General features: G+C 28.8%; 1 long non-coding RNA gene across 1 annotated transcript in view; it reads right to left on the bottom strand.

Moving 5' to 3' along the window:
- The window catches only part of LOC142324995 (uncharacterized), a 129,602-nt gene that overhangs the window by 85,807 nt on the left and 16,181 nt on the right, over positions 1-27,614 (bottom strand). The window contains exon 2 of the long non-coding RNA XR_012756468.1: positions 15,260-15,496. This is a non-coding gene — a long non-coding RNA (uncharacterized LOC142324995). The remainder of the gene's footprint in view (positions 1-15,259; positions 15,497-27,614) is intronic.

Here is a 27,614-nt window from a genome sequence, read left to right as displayed (position 1 = left end):
TTTTTATTGGTCCGCTGCATTTGACAGAGTGGATCCACATGCGCTTTTATGAATGACATTCTTATTTCTTTGAAATAAGAATGTCATATAAAATGTTTAAGCTCCTTAAGGAAATGTATAGTAGAACACAAGTGAAAATATGGAGTTCTAATGGGTTAACGGAAAAATTTGAAACAATAACGGGTCTAAAACAAGGTTGTCCGTTGAGCCCATTCCTTTTAGGAAGATTTAATGAAAAAATTACCTATTTTAATGGGTACCACATGATTCGATTTCCGGAAAATTTCGACATATTTTCGCGTTTCACATCCTCCAAACCCCAAAACCAGTGTCAGTTCAAAATTTTATATATATATATATATTATATTAATAACCCAATATATTTAAATTTAAAAAAAGTTAAAAATAAAAAGGAGATGAAGTCGGATTCGAACCGACATGCCTTCCCCTTGTAAGACCCAAATATTTCATTAATTAAAATTTTATTCGCTATAACTCTGGAACCAATTAAAATAAGTACCACTTATGATATACCGTTGAAAAGCTCTCAATGAGGTCTTATTACTTCAGTTAAGAAAAAGTCCAAAATCCAAATTTTTTGGATTGAATAAAATTACAAAAATAATACAATTAAATTTACGTTACATAAAATAATATTAAACAAATTTAAAAAAAAACTTCTATTTAACAAGAATGGGCTTCCCGTGGGGACTGCTTGTGAGACTAGAGTGGTGAGGTGATGCAAGCAGCTCATGCGAGGCTAGACCAATCATCACCATCAACTGCTAACAAACGTGGTGCCTCTGGGGCGCTGTTTTTGGAGGTGTACTTATAATTTCTGCAAACAATCGTCCGATTTTAAAAATTCAACATGGTATTGAAGGCTAACTTTTGCATGCATGAGGTACACTTTCGATCTAACAAATCACGACTATTCGGAAATTTTGTTATATTTTCGGAACCAATTTTCAGATTTTAAAAATTCAAAGGGGGTATTTGCGAGTCCAATACAAAAATGCGATGGAACCAAACCAGAACAAAAGCTAACTGATATATTCAAAAAGTCGAGTTGTCTGCGCTATATCAAGACCAGCTTGAGCCCGGTAAGCTCCCACAAAGCTCCCACATTGTCTTTGTAGAGTTTGATGACTACGATTAGAGGTAATGCTGTCGGCACCAGACTGAGGATCGAGCTCACTATTGTCGAATTTGACGCTTTACTGGGAGAGGGCAAAGAACAGCGCGGCGTATGCTGCTACTAACATTGTACTGGTGTGCTGGGCTGTGACAGTATTTAAACTACAAGGGTACTTTTTTTTGGGGATGGAGATGGAAATGCATTTACGCACGAAATGTTAATTGAAAGGGAGTATCCAAGGTTTCTTCAAACATTAAAGGCTCACAATCTTTTGTCTGAAAAAAGCGTAAGGGTTAATATGATCAACCCTTATGGCAAGGGATGACTAAAATGTTGCTGGAATTGTAATAAGATGGGGCTTGTCGTATGCTAAACATTTGAAACTTTTTTTAACATACAACCATTGTCGTATTGAGTAAATTTTAAGTTTTTCTTAACTTTAAGGTGGAAATCTTTTTTTATCCTCTACTTAGCACTGGTGAAATCTACCTCCGTCTTCCGGCGTGCTTAAAGGGATTTTTTTTTTTTTTGATAATGATCTACAAATGGTTTTGGAAGGGGAGATTATGTAGCAGGCATTTTAACAATATTGTTGGCTTATGCTGATGATATTGTCATACTGGCTGAAGATTTAATTTCTTTAAGAATGATAAATGGATTGCTACAGTTCTGCTAGAAGTGGAATTTGCAGTTGATAAATAATCATGGTTTTTCGGAAAGGGGGAAACTATAAAAAAACATGAAAAGCGGTGGTAAGTAAAAGAACGAATAGAAATTGAATACAATTACAAATATTTGGGTGTAACACTCGTCAAAATTATCTCTGGAAATGCATTTTAAGGAAAAGATATAAGTGACGAAATCGGCCTTGAATACATTTTATAATCTGTTGTGCAATAGTAATATCGCATTTGAGAAAATATTGGTTATTTTTAATACGGTGTGTATATCGATAGTTCGTTTCAATACCTAAAGTTGGTTTAGGATGGATGATAAGATTGTGATTCTGTATATAATTTTTATAAAGGCAGTATTTTTTTTAACGCGGAATACGCCAACTTATAGTTTGTATGTGGAAACCGGATCGGAGTCTATCTTCTTGCATACAATCAGACTCGATTTAAAATACGTATAGCGATGTTTGAAGGTGCCAGAAACAAGATATTCTAATGTTAATTAATTAATACATAGTATAGAAAAAAGAATGTACGATGAATAGAAAGAGCTTGTTCGAAAGTATAATGTATCATTCAATTATGACGTACCATTTGGTTATGTTTTCCAGAATTTAAAGAGAATTCCATTGTAGAAATGATTAAAAATAAAATGAAATCAGATTACATAGGTATTTTTAACAACAGTCACAGTTGTTTAATTTACAAAGAACGAGACAGCGCTTAATTATGTAAGCAGTAATGGAAATTTTTATTTAATTAAATGGTTTTTTTAAAGCAAGAGCCGAATTGATTTATCTGAATAAGTACTCATTTTCGATTAATTTTCAGCTGTTTTCTATGTGTAATATGCAACGTCAGGAGGACATTGTGCATTATGTCCTATACTACGGAAGATGAGGCCACACAGTTTTTTTAACAAGGAGTATTTGGAAATGTATGAACTGAAGCGGTATCCTAATGAAAGTGGTCGGCCAATATTAAGTAAATAGCCTTGGGAATATAGATTTTCTTTGATTCAGGAATTTAATTTTTGATAATGAGATTTTTTTCTACAATCCCTTTGACGGTCATAAACCAAAGGGTATTGGCTTTTGTTAAATATTTTAAGTGTGTTTGTAAATATTATTTCAAAAATACTATTATTATTATTATTATGATTCTTAGTTGAACTTTAAATTTCAACTTTTAATTGTTTTTAAATGTAACCTTATAAATTAAAGTTAGTAAGTTTCTTGGAAACTGTTTCTGGCATCAACATTAAAAAAATCAACTTAAAAGTACTCCGTTTTAAATATATCTATTGCGGTTATAAATACAAAATAAAAAAAAAGAATTTAATTATTATTATTTAAATTTTATTTAGTTTATAGCGCTAATATTACAAACTGGTATTTGTGGAAATATTGGTTAGAGGAATTTTAGATTAATTACATGTCAAGTTTAAACTACAACAATAATTTCATAATGAGAAACAAAAAGGTATCAATATCGATTCTAAAGAACTGCTTCAGTAGATGGACACACACACACACACACACACACACACACTCACACACACACATATACATGGAACCACACATGGATTTTCTATACATAAGGTATCAAAGGGAGTAAATAAATAGTCTAAATCTACTTTATTTATCGTTTTCAAGAAAGTTCCTTATTACGGTTAATATTATTATTAACCACTCCTCTTTTCTACTGATTGTGAATCTATCTAAAATAATGTACTCTAAGCAAACTTTAATTATATATAGGCCTAAATGTAAATTTTATCTTATATAAATAAATAGAGGAAGTGGATATTCGGTCGGAAATGGATTTTTTTTTTAATTGATCAATTAATTCACTACAGAAGCTTCTGTTAAAATTTTATTGAAATGATTAGCATAAATAAAATATGACAGTGATTCAATAATTCTAATATGAACGCACAAAAACACTTGAAAGGAAAGATATCATCAGGAGGTCAAGAAATATAAGAGTCCCGGAGCAAATGGAATTACACAATTTATTTTTATTTAATTTTATTTATTTTTTTCGTGTAATTCAAAATTTATGTTCTTAAATTCCTTGAATTATTTTTTAATAAACGAAAATATTATAATTATATTAGTGATATAAAAAATAATACTTCATTATGATTGTTTATAAGAGTTTCCTTGTTTACGGATCTAGGAAACAAAAATCATTATATAAAAAAATACAATAATAATATTTAAGACACTGATAAATAAAACTAAATTCAACTGTATTTATTAAAAAAAAAACACATAAAACTAAAAGAAAAGTTGTCAAAATTTAATTGAACTAGTTCAAACTTTCAAAAGGAAACAATCCAATTTACATTTTAAAAACCTATTTTCTATCTACATTAAAAGTATATTTTTATAAATCAATAAAAATGTTTAAAATAAATAACGAATATTTTGTATAAGTTACGATCAATGCATTTTTAATTAAGTTACCAAACGAAAAGTTCTATCCCCAACACGTTTAGTAATGATCAATCTCTTACAAACCTGCACGCACAAATTTGAGACAATACTTCTAGTAGAAATAAAACCCTAAATAACGAGCGTAAAGTAATTTATTACCTTTACCGTAAAAGTACTTATGGAAGAAAAGTAGCTGAATAACACACGATACCCTCAGGTTATTTATTTACTTAACAGCATAAAAGCTACAGGTAACCTTAACTCAGTTTCGCTTCTATTAAATTTTTACCTGATTGCTACACGCGAAGGAGGGTTAAATATTTGGTTCTTTATGTACCCGTATGCGTGTTTATTCTAAGGTAAGTCCTTATCTTCTTAATCCATTTGTATTACTGAGGTGATTATTCTCAACATTTTACGTAGAATAGGAAATTATAATTATTAAAAAAAAAAAGAAAGTAATTACTTCCATTTTTTCCAATTATATAGGAGTTATAGAAAGTTAGATTGTATGTTTTTGTATGCTATTTTAATGATTCTGTTACCGTGAAAGACTGATATCTGGCAAATGTCGATATTCTCTGGTGAATGTCGACACGTACCAAATACGTCGGTGAAAGACCAGAATATTTGCTTATTCATACCTTTGCCAGTATTATGTCGACAAACACAGATAAGCCCCGGTGGGGCCGAAACAATAACTACTAGTAGAAATTTAAAAAAAAAATCACCCGATACCAATCTCTAAGGTAAATAGATTACAAGAAACCCTCGTAAAAAAAAAAGAAATGTTAAATTTAAGCTAAACATTACCTACGCTAGCTAACCGCGTCTAATTAATGTTGAATATACAAATTGTATATGTTATTCTACAACATTTACCGTGGAAGTACTGAGACGATTAATCAAATTTCCCACATTTATAAAAAAATTTAATCAAATTTTCAGCATTTTATAAATTGAAAGGCCAATCAGGATATACAGAATATGCTAACAGCATGCTTCAACGATAACGATATAAGTAAATTGACAGACGGTTTGCTCTTTGTAAAATATTTTTGTAAAACTATTTTTATTCAACTTTCACCACCAGCAGCGGATGCTGAATGCAGTGAATTTTATTAATCGCCTCCATTGTTGGAAAATAACATATATTATTTGTATATTTAACGTTAATTAGATGAGGTTAGCGAGCGAAGCGAACGTAAGCTATGTCTGACTTAAATTATTATTTTTTTTTTTACGAGGGTTTCTCGTAATCTATTTACCTTAGAGATTGGTATCGGGTAATTTTTTTTCAATTTCTACTATTTAAAGGTTAAATAAGTTAGCCTATCTATTAAAAGATTGGTATTTTTTTTTTTTTTTTTTTTTTTGTTATCGTTTCGATCCCCACCAGAGGTTATCTGTGTTTGTCAACATATACCGGTGAAGGCCCGAATGTATAATAATATAAGCAAATATTTCGGTCTTTCACCGACGTATTTGGTACGTGTCGACATTCACCGGAGATTATTGATATACTCTAATTTCGGTCTTTCACGGTAACAACTCCACTACCATTCAATTAAAATTCATGAAATATTTATAAAATTTATATGTCGTAGTCAGACGAGTGACATGGGTTTAGAGCTACTTGAAGAAAATATAATGATGTACGTTTAAAAATATACCGTTTTTCGGTGAAAGACCAAAATTGTTTGAATCTTATGAAGTAATATAACAAAAACAAATGTTTTATTTTTAATAATTTCGAAAATTTTACATTTGTATTTAGTTTCTATGGAATTTATTCATACAATTTCACTCGGACTTAAATTCTCTACAAGTTTTGTTTAAAATTTTATGTGTTTATTACCCATTTGACAAAGTTATTTTACGTCAAACATAAAATGATGTGTTTTTCGACCTCAATCATTTTTCCTTTACCCCAGATTTCTGGAAAACTACTAAAAATAAGTTCTGGTACTTTTTTCAGTTTTTCAGATCATATTTCATATAAAATCACTAAATTCACTTCTTTATCTTAAATCACTTTCTTCTTTATTTTCACCGTTAGCACATGTACTGAAAATTTGTTATATCCTTCATGAATCACTTTGTTTGTATATATATATTTATTTATTCCAAATAACGATGAAAATATATTTTTTTAAAGTTATTGAAAATTATTTAATGAATCAACAAAGTGGAAACTTAAATTTTAGAGGAAATTTAAAATCGGTCATTGAAAACTGTTCAGAAGAATAGTTAAAAATTGGTAATGAAAGAGAGCGTTTATAAATAAAAAAAGACCCCATTATATCTAAATTACATTAATTACGGGCTAGAGAATCCCCCAATCAGAAATAACAGATTTCCTTTTATTTCATAATAAAACAATGCATTCACTCTTTCGGTAGAATGGCTGACATAATTAAATATAGATCGACTGTAACATAGGGTTTTTCATAGGTTTGGCTGTTTGTTGATTTTTAATATCCTACTTCTGAATAAATAATCCTAATCTTAAAAAAACAATACAATAAGACCGAAGATAACGTTCAAAAGTAAAAAAAAATAAATTTACAGGTTTTATTGTTGAAAAAAAAGTAAATTACATGCCATTCATTAAGTTATAAATTATTTCATCAGAAAAATAAATTAAATATTAAAATCCATTAATAATTTATTAACATACTTTTGAATAAAATAGTTTACAAAATTTTAAATGGTGTTTTAATTTTTATGTGGGAAAAACTGTGTTTTTTTAATTTACTTTACTAGGTAAGAATGTATATAATATTTTAGCAGAATATTTAAAATTAAAATAATATTTAGAAGACTTTCATACGGAAATTCATATTTTTGATTGAGGATTTCTGTTAAAAGATTAAAACTATGTTAATTACTGGTTGGTAGGAATGGTATTTCATTAATGTTTTTTAGTTAAGTTACTTAATAATTTGACATATATCAGGTTTTTTTTTTCTAAAAATAGTCCATAAGATGATGGCAATTCGAACGTATGCTTTCCTGGAAGCAAATGCTGAGATTTTGCATGGCACCTGAAACATTTCCATGGGAATTGCAGCGAGTTCTTCTCGAATCCTCGTTTTCAACTCAGTAATTACCGTTGGGCGAGTGGTGTACACTTTACTTTTTAGGTGGTCTTACAAGAAAAAATCGCGCATCGACAAATCAGGTGATCTTGGGGGGGGGGGGGCAATGAATATCGCCAAACCGTGAAATTACATGGTTACCAAAGAGCTGTCGAAAGGCTGCCATTGACGGTCTGGCAGTATGGGCCGTGGCTCCACCTTGCTGGAACCAAGGATTATGAAGATCATGAAAGTTTTGAAGTTGTTCTGCTACAAAAGTTTCGAGCATATCAGCATATCGTTCAGACGTTACTGTCGTTGCATTCCCTCTTTCATCCTCAAAGAAGTAAGGCCTAATCACACCTCGCGTTGATACGGCATACCAAACTGTAACCATTTGACTGTATAATGACCGTTCTTTCAATTGACAAGAGTTTTCATCCAACCCAATATCTGCAATTCTGCTTGTTTATATACCTGCTGTTATGGAAATGAAACTCATCCGACATGAAAAGGTTGTCAACAAAATTAAGGTCGTCATTAATCTTTTCAATCATTTTGTTACATAATTGTTGTCACATCTCGTGGTCTGATGGTTTCAGTTCCTGTACAACTTGAATTTTATAAGAACGAAACTTCAAATCATTGTCGAGTATTCGGCGGACGGTTGTTCGGTTTACGTTCAATGCTGCTGCGTGTTTCCTTGCCGATCGTCGTGGGTTCCTTCCAATTGAGGCCCGAACTGCTTAAATGTTTTCCGGGGTTTGTTGACCTCCTGCTGGTTTCTCTTTTAGAGCTGAATCCGTTTCCTCGAAATTCTCAACCCGTGTCTTGATGACGTGGCAAGATGGAACGCGACCATGACATCGGAATTGCTGTTGAGCAGCACTCACACTGTCACCATTCTTGTAAAATGCTTTCACGGCAAATGCAAATTGTGTACCCACCCATTGGTCCATGATTACTAAATGGCAGGTAGTTATGCGCAGAAGGATGCCTCTCCCACCTTTCTACCAGCTCCTCAGGGCTGCCACTGCTATTTTAAAAATATCCCGTTTCCCTATCGCATTCTGTATTACATCTTAAATTGAAATTCCACCAAACCGTCATTGAAAATACGAAAAAAATTGTCTTCTATTTCATTTAATCTTGTCAACAAATACGAGTGATGTATGTTTGTGTGATTTAGATGTTACACTTTTATTAAAGAAAAATAATTTATCTGACTGTCATATATATCAGAAAAATAAAATGTAAGAGTAATTTTAGAAAAAAAAAACCTGATATATGGTCAAATTATTAAGTAACTTAACTAAAAAACATTAATGAAATTCCATTCCTACCAACCAATAATTAACATAGTTTTAATCTTTTAACAGAAATCCTCAATCAAAAATATGAATTTCCGTATGAAAGTCTTCTAAATATTATTTTAATTTTAAATATTCTGCTAAAATATTATATACATCCTTACCTAGTAAAGTACATTAAACAAACATAGTTTTTCTCACATAAAAATTGAAACACCATTTAAAATTTTGTAAACTATTTTATTCAAAAGTATGTTAAATTATTAATGGATTTTAATTTAATTTATTTTTCTGATGAAGAAATAATTTATCGACAGGCGTAAGGCAGGGTGATGGAATCTTTCCAATTCTATTCAACATTGTCTTAGAAAATGTAATTAGAAAATGGCGTAAAGAACGGATTAAATATTGAATCTCGGAATATATATATTTTGGACCACTAAAAAGAAATTACATTTTTAATCATTTAGCTTTTGCAGATGTCTTAGTTATCCTAGCTACAAATGTAGAAGAAGCCAAAGATAAAATATTTGTATCCTAGCTACAAATATAGAAGAAGCATTAAAAGTACATGTATTGGCATAAAACAGCAAAAAAATAGGTTTACAAATTTCCTATGAAAAAGTAGAATTTATAACCAATGATAAGAAGCGTAGAAGAAATAATCTTTGAAAAGGCACAAAAAATACACAAAGTACTGTACTTGAAAAAGAAGAAAATAAAAGTAAGATTTGTAAAATGTCAGAGAGCGGATATTTACAATAACTTCTTGAGCTATAAAGCTAAACTACGACACTACAAAACAGTAATTTGTCCAAAAGACCTATATGCAAGCGAGTGTTAAGGAAAGTTTATTGTAAGAAATATTTTAAAAGAAGAAAGAAGAATCTTAAAGAAGATTTTTGGACCCAAAAGAACAGAGGAAGGTTGTAGTCTATAATCTAACAAAGAAATTTACCAAGAAATAAAAGATTTAGAAAAGGAAATGCTTAAAAGAAGGACTTTTTTGACCATATTTGTAGCATGATTGATAATAAACTTACAAAAAATTATTTACCTTCTTACAAAGATGGAAAAATAAAAATAGGGTGGCATTGGGACGCAAATAAAGACCTAGAAAAACAAAATAAAAAGTGGAAAAAAAATATCAGATAGAGTAGAGATTCGAAAAACAATTGAGGATTCCAAACTAAATGAAAAGGAAACCCCAAAGAACAGCTCTAAACAATTTACAGAGAGCAAAAGCTCTCTTCGAAAGAATGAAAAAGTACTGGAAACAACGGAAAGAAGATGAAAAAAAAGGAAATCTAAAAGAGATCAAAAGTAGTAAAATAATTCAACAAAGGAAGCTTGTACGTGGGAATTTGAAAATTGAAATTTTTAGCGTATGAAAAATGCCATGCGTGACAGGATTTGAACATGGGGCTCCGGAAAAAGGCCGAGACGCTACCACTCCGCCACAGCGGTTTGATTTGGTTTTTTAAAAATAGGCCAACTCATGTAGTTACTGGCTGGAGACCACTTCCTCGTTATGACGCTTTTTATCGTTATGATAAACACACTTTTATTATACTTTTACCTTTTTATTTCAGCTTTTATTCTTTATTCTTTTTATCTTTGTATTTTTTATGAAAAAGATTAGGAATTTTAATATTAATTCTTGTAATTTATATAGAGAAAAATTAACTTCACTATAAACTAATTAAATAAATAAACATAAATATATAAAGAAATTACTAAATTAGTTTATACTAATTAGCAATTAAATTCTGTGACTTTCTAGAATGTTTCAATTCTTTAAATTTCAAAAAGCTTTCAAAACAGAAAGCTTTTATTAATGCAAGATTTTAACATTTCAGTACTTTTAAATAATAGCGTTATTATTCCAAAAATGAAGTTATAAGTAGTAGAATATGTTTTTGCAAGATAAGACATAATTGAATACGTTCAAAAGATAAGCTTGCATGGTTTTTTGCACTTTTTTCTGTTTAGCCTCCGAAACTACCGTAAGGTATAACTTCAGAAGATGAATGAGGATGATATGTATGAATGTAAATGAAGTGTAGTCTTGATAGTCTCAAGTCGACATTTCTGAGATGTGTGGTTAATTGAAAGCTTGCATGATTTCAAAAATCACAAAGTATACTTAAAGTACAATTAAGTATCCTTAAGCCAATTAAGGTTTCTGTACCCTTAATTGTACATTAAGTATACACTTAATTTGAAAATAAATTTATTTTGAAACATTAGAAATTTAAAATAGTAGTAATAGTAAACATCAGATTAAACCAATGTAGAACGATTAAATTATTTACTAATGGTTTGCTATTTACTTAATTAAACTCGATAATAAAAATATTTATTTATTTTTTAATGTACACATCAGCTTGTTTTATACTGAAATATTTATCTAAAAATATTTTTAATGAAAAATTTGTAACCAAAACTAATAAAAAGTAAAATAAGAAACAAAAAAGGTTTAACGATCGATCGTAAATAAATTTTACATACTCGTACAGAATTGGAGATGAGATATGACAAAAAGAAAAAATTTCTTTTCTGTGAATAACTTTGGCAACACAGACACACTGATGACGTGTTTATGATCAGTAAAAAAAGATTATACATTGTACTTAAAATTAAGAAAACAAAAACTTGAAAAATATTTTTAAAATCGAACTAATTTTCATAAAACATGAAAATAGGATATTCTAAATAATTCTCGTTCTCTTTACTCGTAATTACTATATCAAACAATATTTAAAATATGGATTGACACCAAAATTTAAATTAAACACAACAATCTCAGAACAATAAAAATAATGAAAAAAGTTGATAATCAGCAGTACCAATAAAAAAATGTTTAAGTACTTTTTGGGCGTTAAAAAATTAATGGGCAGTATAAATAATGCTAAAAAAAAGTAAGTCGGGTGAAATAATATTTTTATTAATTCTAATGAGAAAACCTAATACAGCTTAACAGACAGAAAATGATTAAAATCCTTACAAAAGTTTTTGTTGTGGACTTCTCTCTCAAGAACAAAAAATAAAAATTGACAGTATCTTAAAAACTTCTCAGCAGAATGAAACTGAAAGTGACCTTCATAATCAAAAATTAGTTTATCACTTTATAATTTATACGTGCTTCCGCTAGCTAGTTTAATTAAAAGAAAATCTCACGCAGTTCTGCGCAAGAAGACTGACTACTACGTTTCAGACACTCTCACTATTTCGCAGTCAGAAACGCACTGATTTTCGCAGTACAACGCACTTCGATTAATCAGTAGACCCTACACACAAGCATCAAGTTTCAACTCACTCACCATGTGATTCACTGAATAAGCGCGTAAGAAAAATACGCCACTACACAGTCAACAACATAACCTCAATTTTTTCGACCTTAAATTAAGCGTAATTCAATAACACAATCAATAGTCATCAGATTTTTACATGCACTACTTCAGATACACTATTAGAGTATATATAAATTTTAATGAAATAAATCCAGTAGTTTTGGAGATTTTTGAGCCACAACATTTAACTTGAGTCTTAAATTGACCGTAACTCAGAAATGACTCAGCAAATCTTCATAAAATTTTCACAGACACAATTTCAGATACACTATTAGATCATACCAAAATTTCAATGAAAATGATCAAGTAGTTTTGAAAATATCGCGCCACAAAATTTATGTATAGGCCTATATTTCACCCCCTCTCAACACCATCATGAGATCGAAAGTAATACCGTACTTTCTTCGAAAAATCGGTGAAAAAATTCATTTCATAAAATTTTATCAATTTTAACTCAAATTATATATCATAGATAAAAATCTTTAAAAATTCGAAAACCAATAATATTTTTAATTTTTAAAAACTTTCTTTTCGTTTCGCCATCGGCTGATATGATAAGATAACAACTGGAAAAAATAAAATAAAAATTGCTTATACAGCAGAAAACAGATTCATTTTTAAGAAAATTTGTTATACTTTATTCTTTCGAAATGAAAACTATGTAAATGACATAAATTTCCAGAGAATTTTCAAAAGGATTTAAAATCCTTTATCATCGATTAATAGTATTTTTTTATTTATTATTTTTTTTTTGAGGAAATCATCAGTCAAATCGATTCAGACGTAACCTGTGTGTAATAAAATAAACAATAAACAAAAACTATATTATTAATAAATCAGTGAAAACCAATAAAACTGCTAAAAAAATGTCTGATTATGAGGATTATTTTTAAAGGCTGTGTACTCAATTACCACCGTTAACAGGGTTTAAAAGCTTTTCATTTATTTTATTTATTCCCTAATGTTTGATACGTGATTGATTGCTTTTATAAGTTAACTTATTACATCATTAGGTTACCCGGTACTGATTGGAGCCTTATTTAAAGTAATGAGCAGATTTCCCTGCTGTTATATACAAGATGAAAATATTGCACTGGTAAAAAAAATCATCCATCCAAAATTGAGCTATCCTAGGTTTTTCTCTGCGTTAAAATATATTTACAGCATGGATACAAAGTTCTCCCTCTCACTCTATTTCTGTGTGTCTGTGTTTGTGTGCCCGCGCGCCGGGGCCTATACTTGGTTTTATAACTCAGAGAGGGTTTATAACTACTGCAACCCAAAATCTAGTTTTTCTATTATAGAATGAATGATCTTTCAATCTATTGTTGAAAAAAAAGACAGACAAATAGGTGGGGTTGATGTTGAAGAGATGCTATAAGTGAAAGAAATTTATAATCATGTTCTTTCTTTCAAGTTTATAAAATATAAATTCAAAAATCGCTTTCGTTAAAATAAAATTAGAACTTTTTTTAAAAACAATTAATTCATAAACCCCTTAAAAATGTTATCTAAAGATTTAATAACTTGTATACATTGCAATCTGTTCAACTAGTGAACAATAAGCAACCTCCCCCGCCACCAATGAGATGAGAATGATAAGTATGACATGTAAATAAGGTGTACTCTTCTACAGACTCAGACCGAGCATTCCTGAGACGTGGGCTTAATTGAATCTTAACTACCCAAGTACACCGGTATCCACTGTCAAGTATTTAAATCCGTATAAAAGTAAGTAACTTTTACTAGGATTTGAACCTCAGAACCTTTGAACCCTCAAAACCCTTGATTGATTTGATTTGAACCCTCAGAACCCCACTAGACGTAGTGGGATCTATTACAATATTATTGTAATATTTATTACAATAATAAATATTGTTATCTAGGATAACAATAGATAGGTAGATCAGCTAATTTCTTAGTATGCAAGATAATTCTGAATGATGATGTGTGTATGAATATGTATTTTTACCTGAGGAAGCTTAGAGAATTCTAAGTGAAACGAATGAATTTAATTTAGAAGTTTGTGTATTTGATTGTTAACCCAAGAAATTAATAAAGATAATATTTTAAAATAAAATATGTCTTATTTTATATATATATATATATATATATATATATATATATATATATATATATATATATAGAGCCAAGAATATTATAATTTAAAATGGTTTTTAAGGTTTATGATATCCTAGAACAAATAACTGAGTTTGTATAAATATTTACCAGAACTTCTACAACAAAACAACAGAATTGAACATTTTTATTATTATTTTTCTTTTAATAGCAAAATATACAGAATGTATCACGAAATTCTCCCGGGAATTTCATAACCTATTCTACTTGTGAAATAATGGATGAAGTTCATATAAAATGAACTTAATGATTATCATACAGTATGTCGTAGAATGCTTAGTTTGAAAGCAAAAAAAGAATTTGGTTTTTGTTTACATTAAATAAGTACTTTTTCTGACAAATGTAATAATGTACTGTTTCTAAATAAAATTCGAATTTTTCTAACTTTTCTTTGTACTATTCAACTTATCTCAAACCATTTTGTTAAGAATTAAATTTTTTACTAGTTTTGTTTAACTTTTTTTTGTGTAGTTCACATTTAACAAAGTTGTTAGTCAAACATAAAAAAACAGAGTTTTTGATACCAAATTTATTAGTTTTCATCCCAGATTTTGAAAAAACTACTGCAGATACGGTTATGGGACCAATTTTATTCGATTTTCAGGTCAAAACCCTAAGAAATCACTAATTTTCTTTCTTAATTAATATCCTAAAAATTTCAGTACGACCTCATTTCGCCGGGGGAACTGAAATCCGAGCAAAATTTTCGCTAACCATAACTCGTAAACGAAGCATTTTAGGACACATTTGTATATGAAATTTTTTCTACTATTTTCACGAGCAGAATAGGTCATGAAAGTCCCGAGAGAACTTTGTGATACATTCTATATATAGGTAATAATTTTAAACTTAATATTTAACTTAATAATTTTTAACTAGGAAGGGTTAAATTTGTCAACCGTATGCAGATCCCAGGAAAGCTCTGCCCTATTGTTAGGAATTTTTAACTGTTTTGTAATTTGACTAAATGTTATTACATGAAATATTATTTAACGTTCATTAATATGTAAAATATTGTAAAAATTTATATAAAAAAATAAGATTATGTTTAAATAAGACAATTAAAATAGGCTTTATTAACAAATAGCAATAATACAATAATAATAATAATAATAATAGCTTACCTTGTGTTGTCATAACACCATTTGGTGATCCACTATGTCCATATTTATCTAAATTTTCAAGACGGATAGATTCAGCGTGATCATCTGATCGTGGCATCTTAATTATTTAAAATCTATATAATTTTTATCTAATGAGAAAGACTGATTTTCTTCTTTTTTGCTTCATTCAAGTCCAAGAAGCTATATTTATTAGTTGCCTTCGTTTCGCCATCGGCTGATATGCTAAGATATTTACAACTGAAAAAAATAAAATAAATTGTTTATTAACCGAAAGTAGACTCATTTCTTAGAAAATTTTTATTAATTATTCTTTCAAAATACAAAATATACTAATGATATATTGTAAATTTCCACAGAATTTTCAAGACGATTTCATTTGTTTAATCTTTGTTTATTTTCTTCACTCAAACTTTCTTAAATACAATTCTAACATCATATTCCGTATTTTGTAAATAAAGATTTGTGTTGAGGGGACTAGGAACTTTGTAATTTACAAAAATGGTATCCGAACTGAATACCATATGAGAATCTTTAAGTATATTTGTTGGAGCAGATGTCTTAATTGAAATATTATAAGTTTTTAATGCATTGTGGATAAAAGTAGTTAATATATTAATAGTTATTGTAGCAATGAAATAGATATACAAATATTAGAAGAGAGTTTAAGATATGTTTCCACTTTCGACAAAAAACTTTCGGCCAGGGTCAATGTTATTGCAGGTGTAATGGAGACCCTTCCGTTGTCCACATGCCCCCTGCGATGGCAAGCATGTAGTAATGGTGCCCATGTATGTCGGTGCATGGGAACTCTGAAAGCTTCGGTGAGTAGGAGCCTGGAGTCAGAGCAGAGACTGCGCATCCGCTCTCTGCCAGGACATATGCCGGTTCCACCGGAGTACCGGATCGGACCTCCAAGGTTAGTAGCCCTGGAGTGGGGGTGTACCCCGGCGGCTAGCCTTGGTACAGAAGGGATATATTTTCATGAATATTCTTGAACAAATTAACGTGGCAGAGGGTGCATGTAAACACCCTCGTTTAGAAACCGCCGATTCGCCACAATCGAACAGGAAAAAAGTAAGGAGAGTGATAAGATGAGAAAAGATGCTGATAAAATCAGTAAAGATTTAAGAAGAGCTTTGTTTGGAAACAATGTTCCCAAACCAAAATTTTTGGTCATTACGAAAGAGAATGGTAACTTCCATTAAGGGGTTTCTTTATCTAGGGGTAGATTATGTTGTTTTGGTTTTAATTCTTTTATGAGTTCCTTCTTCTCTTTGTTATCATCCATTCCTTTTTTTGTATCCAACTTTTCCTAAGGGTGTTTTGGTTGGTTTTACCCACTAAATCAACTAGTTATGCGTAAAAAAAAATGATTTAATGCCTCCTTATTATTTCTATGTTTTTATTTTTTGAGACATTTCAACCAAAAATCAGTCCCAATTGAGGTGAGTTATTAAGTCAGCCTTATAATCCCTATAATTCACAAACACATACATAAAAAATTAATTTTAATGTACATCTATTAACCGATGTATTATATATAACACCAACAAAATGTTAACTTTTTTGTTAATTCAAAATTTTGGAATAATTATTCATCTTAGAGATAACCTTTGAAACGAGGTGACAAACGTTTTCTCTATCATAAACTGTGGGTGGCAGGTTATAATTCTATAAAAACTTTTATCTTGAAAAAAATAGAATTTTTTGGTCATTAAATAATATCATAGATTAAGACCAATATAAAAATTGTGCGGTAAATAATTGAGCAGTACATTTCTGAACTAGTATACAATTAATATTCCATTTTGGCGAATAAATAATTTATGCTGAGAAAATCATCAAAAATGTTATGCTAGTTAAGCAACGTTATTGTAATAAAAAAGCTACATGATAATGCTTAACATACGTATGTGTTGCATGTACTTGTTATCGCCCATGTATGTCAGTTATTCTATAAAATGTCTAGACATTTTATAAAGTCTGACGCTTAGTATTTGCACGAAATAAAACAATCTTTTTGTTCAATCAATTATTGAGTAGATATTGTATGTAATGTCTAGACATTCTACAGAATGTCGAAGGTTGTTTAAGTCAAGTGTAAAATTATGAGATTTTGTTTCAAGATTCAATTATTTAAAAAATATTTTTTTAATAATAGTTCTAATTAAAACGGTAAACTGAATGTGTAAATGGCAAATAACTGATATAATAACAAACTATATTCTAAAATGTTCCCAAAAAATAACAAAAATATTACGTCTTAAAATAAATGCAATAATAAAAATAGTTCTAAACTCTTGAAGATATTTATTATGATAAATTGAATAATATTTTTCATGTAATAGCTAAATAAAGAATTTATGAGATTCTGTAAAAAGGAAGTTCTATTTTAGGCCTTGTTTAAAAATACAATATAAAAAATAATATTTAAAAATATATTATTTAGAAACATTTAAAATATTTTTTTATAGCTTTCTGATTTTTTTTAGTAATAAATATATGCTTACCTAGTAATACCACCAAAAGAATAATTAATAATTTAAATTATCAGCAATTAGATCTGTTATAAAATAATCAAATAACTAAATTTATGCAGTAAAAACTACAGCAATTATAAAATAACTACTTAAAAAAAAAAACATACAATCAATAATAATTTTAAATTAATCAATTTTAAATTTTAAATCAATCTTAATTTTAACTAAATTAAGATTGATTTCGGTAATTCAACAACAGCGAAATTATTGAACTCCAATAGTTAATTTTGGCCGTAAAATTTATTTTTTTTGTATTTGTACCTGTAAAGCAATTTGTAGTAACTGAATAAACTACTGAAGATAAATGGATAAAATCTGTATAAATGTTCTTCTTGCATTGTAAGTACACACTAACAAAGGATTTTTGAGAATTCCGAGTTTAACGGGTTAAAACGGAGTAACAATGAAATTTTCAATTTTTTTAAAATAATTTTTTGTTAAAAAATGAACATATCAACTTCATTTTTGGTGTATGAAATTTTCATATGAATATTTAAAAACAAATTTGTAATTTTTTTTAAATTCCGAGATTAAAGGGTTAAAATGGAATTTGATTTCTTATGAATCCTGACTATTTTTGGAATTTCTCGGTAATAAATGAAGGTATTAACTTCATTTTTGGTGTTTGTAATTCTAATGTAAAAGCCTAAATAAAATTTCTAAATTTTTCGAAATTCAACCTTGAAAGGGGTGAAGAAAGGTAAAAAAAATTTTAACAAGGTTGGCAAATTTTTCCCACTTCCGAGTATACTAAACGAGATACTCACTATATAGGGGCTTGCAAATGCTCTTCAAATAAATATCTAAAAACCATTTTCGGGTTTCGGAAAAAAATATCGCTATAACTTTCTTATGAAGTAAAATATCGAATTCGTTTAAAGTTCCTACTATTGTTTGGATAAGGGCCTAAAACTTATCTAAGTAAAGTATTTTGATATCACCAGCCATTGGCCCAGGGAGTGGAAAAAATTGGGGTTTTGATTGACGAAGAAATCATATCTCCCTTAATAGGCACAGTATCGAATCAGTTTAAAGTGGTAGTTAGTCTTCTAAACATTACCTAAAACTTTTTTCGGAAACCATTTTTGATATGACCATCCCTTACGGCAAGGGATGACCAAAATGTTGCTGGAATTGTAAGATGATGGAGCTTGTCGTATGCTACACATGTGAAACTTTTTTTCACATGCAACCATTGTCGTATTGAGTAAATTTTAAGTTTTTCTTAACTTTAAGGTAGAAATCTTTTTTATCTCCTACTTAGCACCGGTGAAATCTACCTCCGCCTTCCGGCGTGCCGAAAGGGATTTTTTTTAAATTTCTGTAACAAATGAAGTAACAACTTGATTTTCGATGAGTTTAATGTTCCTTCACGTGAATATCTAAAAATCAATTTGTAGATTTTCTGAAATTCGACCTTGAAAGGGGTGAGGAAAGGTAAAAAAATGTTGAAGAATAATTACAAATTTGTCCCATTTCTGTGTATGTTAAACGAGATATTGAGTATATATGTGTTTGTAAATCTTCTTCAGATAAATATCTAAAAACGATTTTCAGTTTTTTCTTTAAATTTAGATTTTTTAACGGGTGCAACGATATAGAGCGCGGTGGCTCACCCAACACAGCCACTGCCATTTACTGTTTGTTTGACTGGCTGCACCTGCCTCCGGCTACGTGACTAAAAAGCATAAAATAAAAATAAAAATATTGACTGCGACGGGAAAATTAAGTAACCATATAGAGCGGGCGGAAGCCGCAATGGGGATGTTAATATATATATATATATTTTTAAATAAATTTTTATCTGGATTTTTAAAAATTTTTAATTAACACGAAAGCACTATTTATTTATTAAAAATACTCAAAAAATTACTTGCAACATGCCAAGCTAGAAAGGCATTTTGAATTACACACATTTTTTGTGACTGACATTTTGTTTTGAATACAAAACTAAAATTTCTTGACCTGAGCTTGTATATTGTTAATTCCGATAAGAACGAAGAGAAATTTCTTTTTAATAGGGGTATATCTTTCAGTTTACTAACGGTTTATTCTACACGATAAACTCTCTGATACTCAGTATAACTGCTATAAAATTCCTTGATATGTATTAAGTTTGTAGATTCCGTCACTGGTTACATATCTAACAACTGCCAAAATTAAGCGAGTATAACCTTTGATTTTATCCATTTAGGAACGAGAATGTAGAAAATACTCTAAAAAACTACTCATTCAATACACCGGGATGTTCATGAAACTATAATGGCGAAATAAAAGTAATACAAGTTGCCTAATCATTAAAACTGCCCCAATCATTAAAGCTGTAAATGGTGATCCAATACTAAAAATATACTGCCCAATAAATATATGTCCTTTATTTTTTACACTTGACGTGATATTATTAAGCATTACATAGAATATTTAGACATTCTAAGCATTCAATAGAATGTTTAGACATTCTAAAGAATGGTGGATTTCATAGTTGAATGGTAGTAGGTACAGTACATACGAATCGTGTATTTCAGAATGGGAGACTTGAATCACTTTTACTAAATTTTAAGAAAAACACAAAAAGCTCAATAAATTTTTTGTAGGATCTTTTCATTAATATCTCTTATCAACAAAATATAAATATTTGAACGTAATCTTTTTAACATTTGCTGACGATCTGGTAATTTTGGAAAAAGACCAAAACAGGGGGAAAAATAAAAATTAAAAAAAATGAGAAAAATGTGCAAAAATAACTGTTCTAAAATTTCATACCAGAAAAAAATGGGTTTTATAATAAAAATAGAATCCAAACATTCAAAAATTCAGAAAAATCGATCAAAAGGGGCCAACAATTATTTAGGTGAAATAATTGCTCTGATTTAGAAAAAGAAGAAATAAAAATCAACTGAAAATGGCTTATCACCTTATAATAAAAAATTAAGACACTACAAAACACCAGTTTTACCGGAAGTGTTATGTACTACGAAAGCACTACAAAATTATTTAGGAAAAACCTAGTAAAAGTTTAAAAGGAAAATTTAAGAAAAACTGACAGCCCAGAACTCGAAGAAAATATTAGTAAATTAAGAAAATCAGAAGAAATTTTACAAAATTTTGAAAAAATATACTATACAGTTAGAAAAAGAAGATTCAAATTTTATTTCCACTTTTATAGAACGAATGAAACTAGATTAACAAAACAAATATTCAACTTTTTTGAAAAAAGAAACCCAAATAAGCTGGTTCAAAGAAATTGAAAAAGATCTAAAATTATTAAATACTTTCAAAGAAATTTTCCGATCTCAGTGGCGTAGTCGTAGCGTTTCAATCTTTCATCCGGAGGTCCCGGGTTCAAATTCCGGTCAAGCATGGCATTGTTTATACGCTAAAAGTTTACATTTTCATATTTCCACGTACAATTTTTTTTGTAAGCTTCTGTAGTGAATTAATTCATCAGTCAAAAATTAATAATAACAATCCGTGGCGGAATGGTAGCGTCTCATCTTTTTATCCGGAGGTCCTCGGTTCGAATCTACCAGTCAGGCATGGCATTTTTCATATGCTAAAAATTTTCATTCTCATAGAGCAAAATGACCAAAGCAGTCGATGCCCGTCATCTCAAGAAAAAAATGCCTTCAAAAGGATTGGAAAAAGAAAGAAGAAAGGATGGCCTAAGAGTAATCTAGGCGATAAAATTTAAGAAGAAATTAGTTTATGTGTGCTTATAAAATTAACGGTTCTTGATGTTGATTGTTTGTGACAACATTTCTTTAGAAATGGTGTATTGTTTTAACATAATTGAAGTATTTTTAGTGTATTAGTTTTAAGTATCTTTAAGTGGTAAGGGCCCTTTAAATCCATGTGATTTTTCGTTTATTTGGGGTTTTAATATCCTTCGACAAGTCTATTTCTGATTTATCTGCGATGACAAGACTAGTCTTTAAACTATGTCGCTAGTGATTTTATCAGGGAAAGAAAGAAATATTTTTTTTATTTATTTTTATGTGGAAAGGGGCTAATAGGCCACAGCGATTGATGCCCTTTAAACTTAAAAAAAAATAAAAATAATAATTTTCGACAAACAATCTTTTAGAATACTAGTGAGTGGTTGAATCTAAATTTCCAGAGAAACAGAAAAGGAAACACAATAAATGGACCGAACAAAAGAAAGAATAGTTAAGGGAAAGAGTAAAAAATCTTTAAAAAGAAGAAAATCAGGACAATGATCCTTGGTAATCCGATCGCATAAAAAAAGATTAATGCTTAACGCTAAGTAAACAATACTTTATTGAATTATAAAAAAAAAATTATTAAAAAATGAAAATCCACCTTACCTTCAAATTAAGAGTGTCTCAAGATCTTTCGGTTTATTTCAAAACCATTATCAGGATTAAAAAATGTTATAAGTTAAAAAATTAAAACAGTCACAGGTTAAAATATTTACACAGTCATGACCGCATGCATTCCAACATTATACTGAAAGAATATGAAGCTACTCTGGTGGATTGAAATGTAATTAAAAGGAAAACCATGTTATCAGAAATGATATTTTATTTTATTAAATTATTATTTCAATATATTTATATTTAGGGCGTGTTTAAATACGTAATTTATCATATTTAAAAAAATTACATTTCAATCCACCAGAGTATTCAATTCAAAGTAGTAATTTATCAATCCAGCTTTATATTCTATAAGTATACTGTTAGAATGCATGTAGTCATGACTGTAAATATTTTAACCTCTGACTTTGTTTTAATTTTGTAACTTATTTAATTCCTGATGATGGTTTTGAAATAAACTGAAAGATCTTGAGACACTCTTAATTTGTTGGTAAGGTGGATTTTCATTTTTTAATAATTTTTTTTATAATTTATTAAATATATTAGCGGTAACCATGTTTGAGAAATTAATAATTTATTGATTACATGTTGTTCATTTATTTACCAGTATTGTTATTTATCATACCATTTTGTTCTTTTAGTTTTTTAAGTATTTGTTTTTTATTTAGATTACTAATTTCCTAAACTTAACTTATTTATTTATTTTTGATTTAACTACAGGGTAACGCCCATTTTGTTTATCTAACAGAGTTTGTTGTTATAAAACTAGATCGGCAATCTATATTTTATATAATTTTTTTTCTGTGACAGTTTTCGAATATATTTTAATAATCGGTTAACGTAATTCTTTATTTATATTATATAATGGATTGTAATTTTATTTTAAACTAATAAAAATGTAATGATGAGTAAAGAATATATTTTATATTTATAAATAATTACAGTGGCATCGATCTCCGAAAAAAAGCATCTCTACTTTTCATTCGGAAGAATCTAGATTTGAATTATAAAGATATTCCACATTTTTCGTATGCTACAAAATTAATCTAATTTAAAACACATTTAAGGAAATAAATAAATATTTAAAAAATTATTAAACATTTTAGTTAAAAGGCTTCAATTTCAAATAAATAAAATTTGTTGTTCCAAAACTCTTTCAAAGCTAATTATCAGAAAATTCTTTTTTATATCCGGCAGCGTATTGTCGAATCTATAACAATCATATACAGAGTGTTTCTAAAATGGTAGGCTGGCTATACTTTTTCGGATTTTACTTATAAAACTAAACAAAAAATATCCTTAGGAAAAATGGCAATTTTTTTCGTTCTCCTCCTGTCCGCCATTTTGTTATTTTTATATAACATTTTATATCTCAAGTTCGGATAGACCAATCACATTAATGTTTGGTAAGCGTCTTGGTAATAAAGTTTTAAAATTAGTAAAAAATCAGGACTTAAATACCTTCGTAAATTACAAAATGGCGGCCATGTTTATTTTTCAATTCTGTTATATCTCCATAAATATAATTTTTATTAAAATATGTATTTTAGCTAAAATATTAAGCCTTTTATTTTGAACAAAATTACATTTTACTTTTGAAAATCGGTTTACAAATAGCCGAGTTATGGCAGAAAATTGATGTTGTAATTATGTGTTTGTTTTCATGTCCTCCTCTTTACAATCAATTCGATGAAATATTAATTGTTTTCGTTTATTGTTAATTCTAGTATTGTAAATTAGTATGAAATTAAGTAATAATTTTTTCACAATAATAGACCTAATAAATATGACACAAAATTACAACATTAATTTTCTCCCATAATTCGACTATTTATTAACCGATTTAAAAATATAAATTTTATTTTTTAATTAATTTTGTTGAAAATAAAAGGCTTAATATTGAAGCAAATAACATAAATTATGATAAAACTAATATTTATGGAGATATAACTGATTGAAAAATAAACATGGCCACCATTTTGTAATTTGCGAAGGTATTTAAGTCCTGATTTTTTGCTAATTTTAAAACTTTATTCCCTAGACGCTTACCAAATATTAATGTGATTCGTCTATCCGAACTTGAGATATAAATTATTATATAAAAATAATAAAATGGCGGACAGGGGGAGAATGAAGGAGAAATTACCATTTTCCGTAAGAATATTTTTTGTTTAGATTTACATATAGACTCCAAAAAAGTATAGCCAGCCCACCATTTTAGAAATACTGTATATAATCGACTTACATTATGTTAGTAACATTTTATTTTGTCAAATTTATTGAAAAATGTATATTTCACATTGTTCACGGGTATGGAGATCTTATTTTACGGTATTGTACATAATATATGCTTATTGAGTTTAATTAATTGTTCATATTAATAAAAGAAACTACGATGAAGAGAAATATATTAAATGAACATAGGTCGAATTCTGTACTATCGATTAAACTGGTCAAATCGATACTGCGTATTTAAGGAGTTTCCAAATTATTTTAAACGGAAGACATTAATCACAGTTCTACTGAAAATCTATAAGAAAATGCTGATAATTCATTAAACTTCATAAAGCCTTTAAAACAACCATTCATTTTAATTTAAAATAACTAGTTAAATATTTATTAATTTTAAAACGTATTATTTTTCATTTTGCTGTTCAAGGAAAATAATAACATTGTTCTATGACAGATTACATATCAAACTAATCATACCAAGACTATATCATATATTTAATCAGCCTTTTATAGAATGTTCTCGCATTTTACATATATACGGCAGCCACTACATGTTGCGGCATTTGCTCGTGCAGATTCACAGTTTTGTGACGGGTTCTCCACGTAAATTTGCATAAATAGGAATCTACCATCACCCTATTTTTATCGATTATTCCTACGTTTTGCAACAGCTAAAATCGATTCAACCAAATTTTCTGAATGATTGACACTAGTTTTTTATTCCTTTATATGTCCTCCATTTGTCAGATATAATGGTTGTGCCCGGTACAATGACGGCTGTGATAGCCTCTGTAAGTGTACCTGTAGACTTATCGGGCACAGCATACAAAACAATCCGGAAAAAAACTTCATTCGTTTCTCTGCAAACACCCACTGAGTAGAATAAGTCTGACCTACATTATGTTAAAGCACGATTAATAGATTTCTATTACGCGTACAGGCACATCGATCCTGCCCCGTTTAACAATTAAGAAATGGGAACAAATTTATTGCAGATAAAACTTCAAATCTGTGATTCTTTCGTTCCCATGAGATTCATCGTAGAAGAATTTGGTTGTAGTGTATTTCTTACACCAGCAATAAATAAATAAATAATGCTATCCTATCGAACGGTAACTTACAATTCTCCAGCCACGAAGACCGACCCGTTCTGCATGTGCTGACCACAATATTTGCAAACAGAACCAAAAAAATATTTTCTTTTAAAAACTTAGTGTTTAATGATATAATTACAAATAATTTTCTACAAATTAAGAAATACTATATAATTTACATAAATACCTCTGTCCCGTGAATTTTTGACAACTACCAATAAATGAATTAACTTTTTACCTATTCAGATAAAAAATTATTCTGTCTTTAATTTTATTCCATGTTTTAATCATATTCTACTATAACAAAGACATCAGTAGATTATTATGGAGTAAGAAATGTTATCCAGTTTAATATAATTGTCTATTTCTATTTATAAAGAAACTATTTTTGAAATAAATAAATTAACATAATCAAATGTATTATTTGACTGCATATCTAAGAGGTTACATAATTTTCTAGTCCTTTTATAAGCGCTAATTAATAAGTTTTTTCTTTTTAAATACTAAGCTCATTAGATGAAATTAGATGCTTTTTTTTACTACGTTATGATTTTATTAAATCTTACAGTTCTTTATGGTGCGATCACCAACATAATTTCTAGATGTACGCCTAATAATAACCTATACAAGACGGAATCGACTATAACAATGTTTTTCAACCAATAATCCATTATGACAGCAGTATACGACAAAAATATACTTATTTACCGTCCATTCAAAAATAAAATTAATTGTATAAATTAAAGTTCCATTTAGCAACAATTTTCAAATATATTTCCAAGTACTTTCGGAGTTGCTACTTCATCAACAGGAATTTCTTATAAGATGTTAATTTAGAATTCATATGTCAATTATATAATAACATTTAAATTAAAATTGTTACGTTCATAATAGTCGGTCGTCAAGAAATAAAAATAATTTATACGTCAATAAGACTGTAACGTCATGTCCGTAAGATGTTTACGACTATTATCAAATATATAATAGACAGATCGGTCGATAGACGACCGACTTTACGAACGTAGCAATTTTAATTTAAATATAATTATACATATGACGTATGAATTTTGTATTATCATCTTATAAGAAATCCCTGATGATGGGATGCAATTTGCAAGTTGCAATTCCGAAAGTACTTGGAAATATGTTTGAAAATTATTGGCATTTGGAACTTTAATTTATACAATTGTATTAATACCAACGGTGCCAAATGCTTGGAAAATTAAAAATAAAATTAATTGGTTGATGTTTCTAGCAACTCTAATAGACCTCCTGTAATAACGTAGGCAAGTAGGCAAGACAAGGGGTTCATTCAGCTAAAAAAAACAGAACGTCTCAAAGAAAAAAGACGTCTGAAAGACAATGATTTATCTCAGTTATTATATAAAAATTTTAAAAAAGTACTCGTATGAATTCAAGTAAAAAACTGAGAAACTATAAAATATGCAGACATAAATAAAACGAACCCAAACAAAATAGTTTAGAAACATTCAAAATAGACACTTTCAGGTTATGTGTTTCTGGTAAAATAATGAAAAATGTTCATAAAAACATAAGTCTGGAAACGCTTTTTTTTTCGAGTTACGGCTAGCGAAAGATTTCGCCCGGATTTTCTATCGCTCTTGTAATTTGTAAAAAAGAAGCAGTACAGTAATTTTTGGGACCGAAATTAAGGAGTAAAGTTGACGATTTCTTATGTAATTTGAGTTAAGAAATAGGATAAAACAGATTCCAGAACTGTAACTCTAGTAGTTTTTAAGATATTTGACGTAAAACACAAAATTCCGTGTCGAAAAACAAATTTTGTTTTAGGGTTGTAGTACAATAGTTTTACTAAACAACTAATAAATGCGAAAGATTTAGTAACAAAACTTTTAGAGAATTTAATTCTTAGAAAATTAATATTACAAAGCAAATAAAAATCTGATGTGGACACCACACGACTTCCTTGTATGAAAAAAAAATTACATATACACATTTTTAAAAGTACATAGAATTTTATTTCACTAATATCTTCTGATTTTTTTTCATAAATTTTTTTTATTGTTTTTACTGAATTATTATTTATTGTTAAATTTTTTTACAATCAGAGATTAATAATTGTTAATAAATTAATATACTTAAATTAAAAAAAGGAGATGAAGTCGCATTTGGA

The sequence above is a fragment of the Lycorma delicatula genome, chromosome 5 (genome assembly GCF_047948215.1).
Source record: "Lycorma delicatula isolate Av1 chromosome 5, ASM4794821v1, whole genome shotgun sequence".
Lineage (NCBI taxonomy): Eukaryota > Metazoa > Arthropoda > Insecta > Hemiptera > Fulgoridae > Lycorma > Lycorma delicatula.
The sequence above is the reverse complement of the archived record's forward strand: the minus strand, read 5'-3'. Positions and strand labels throughout refer to the sequence as shown.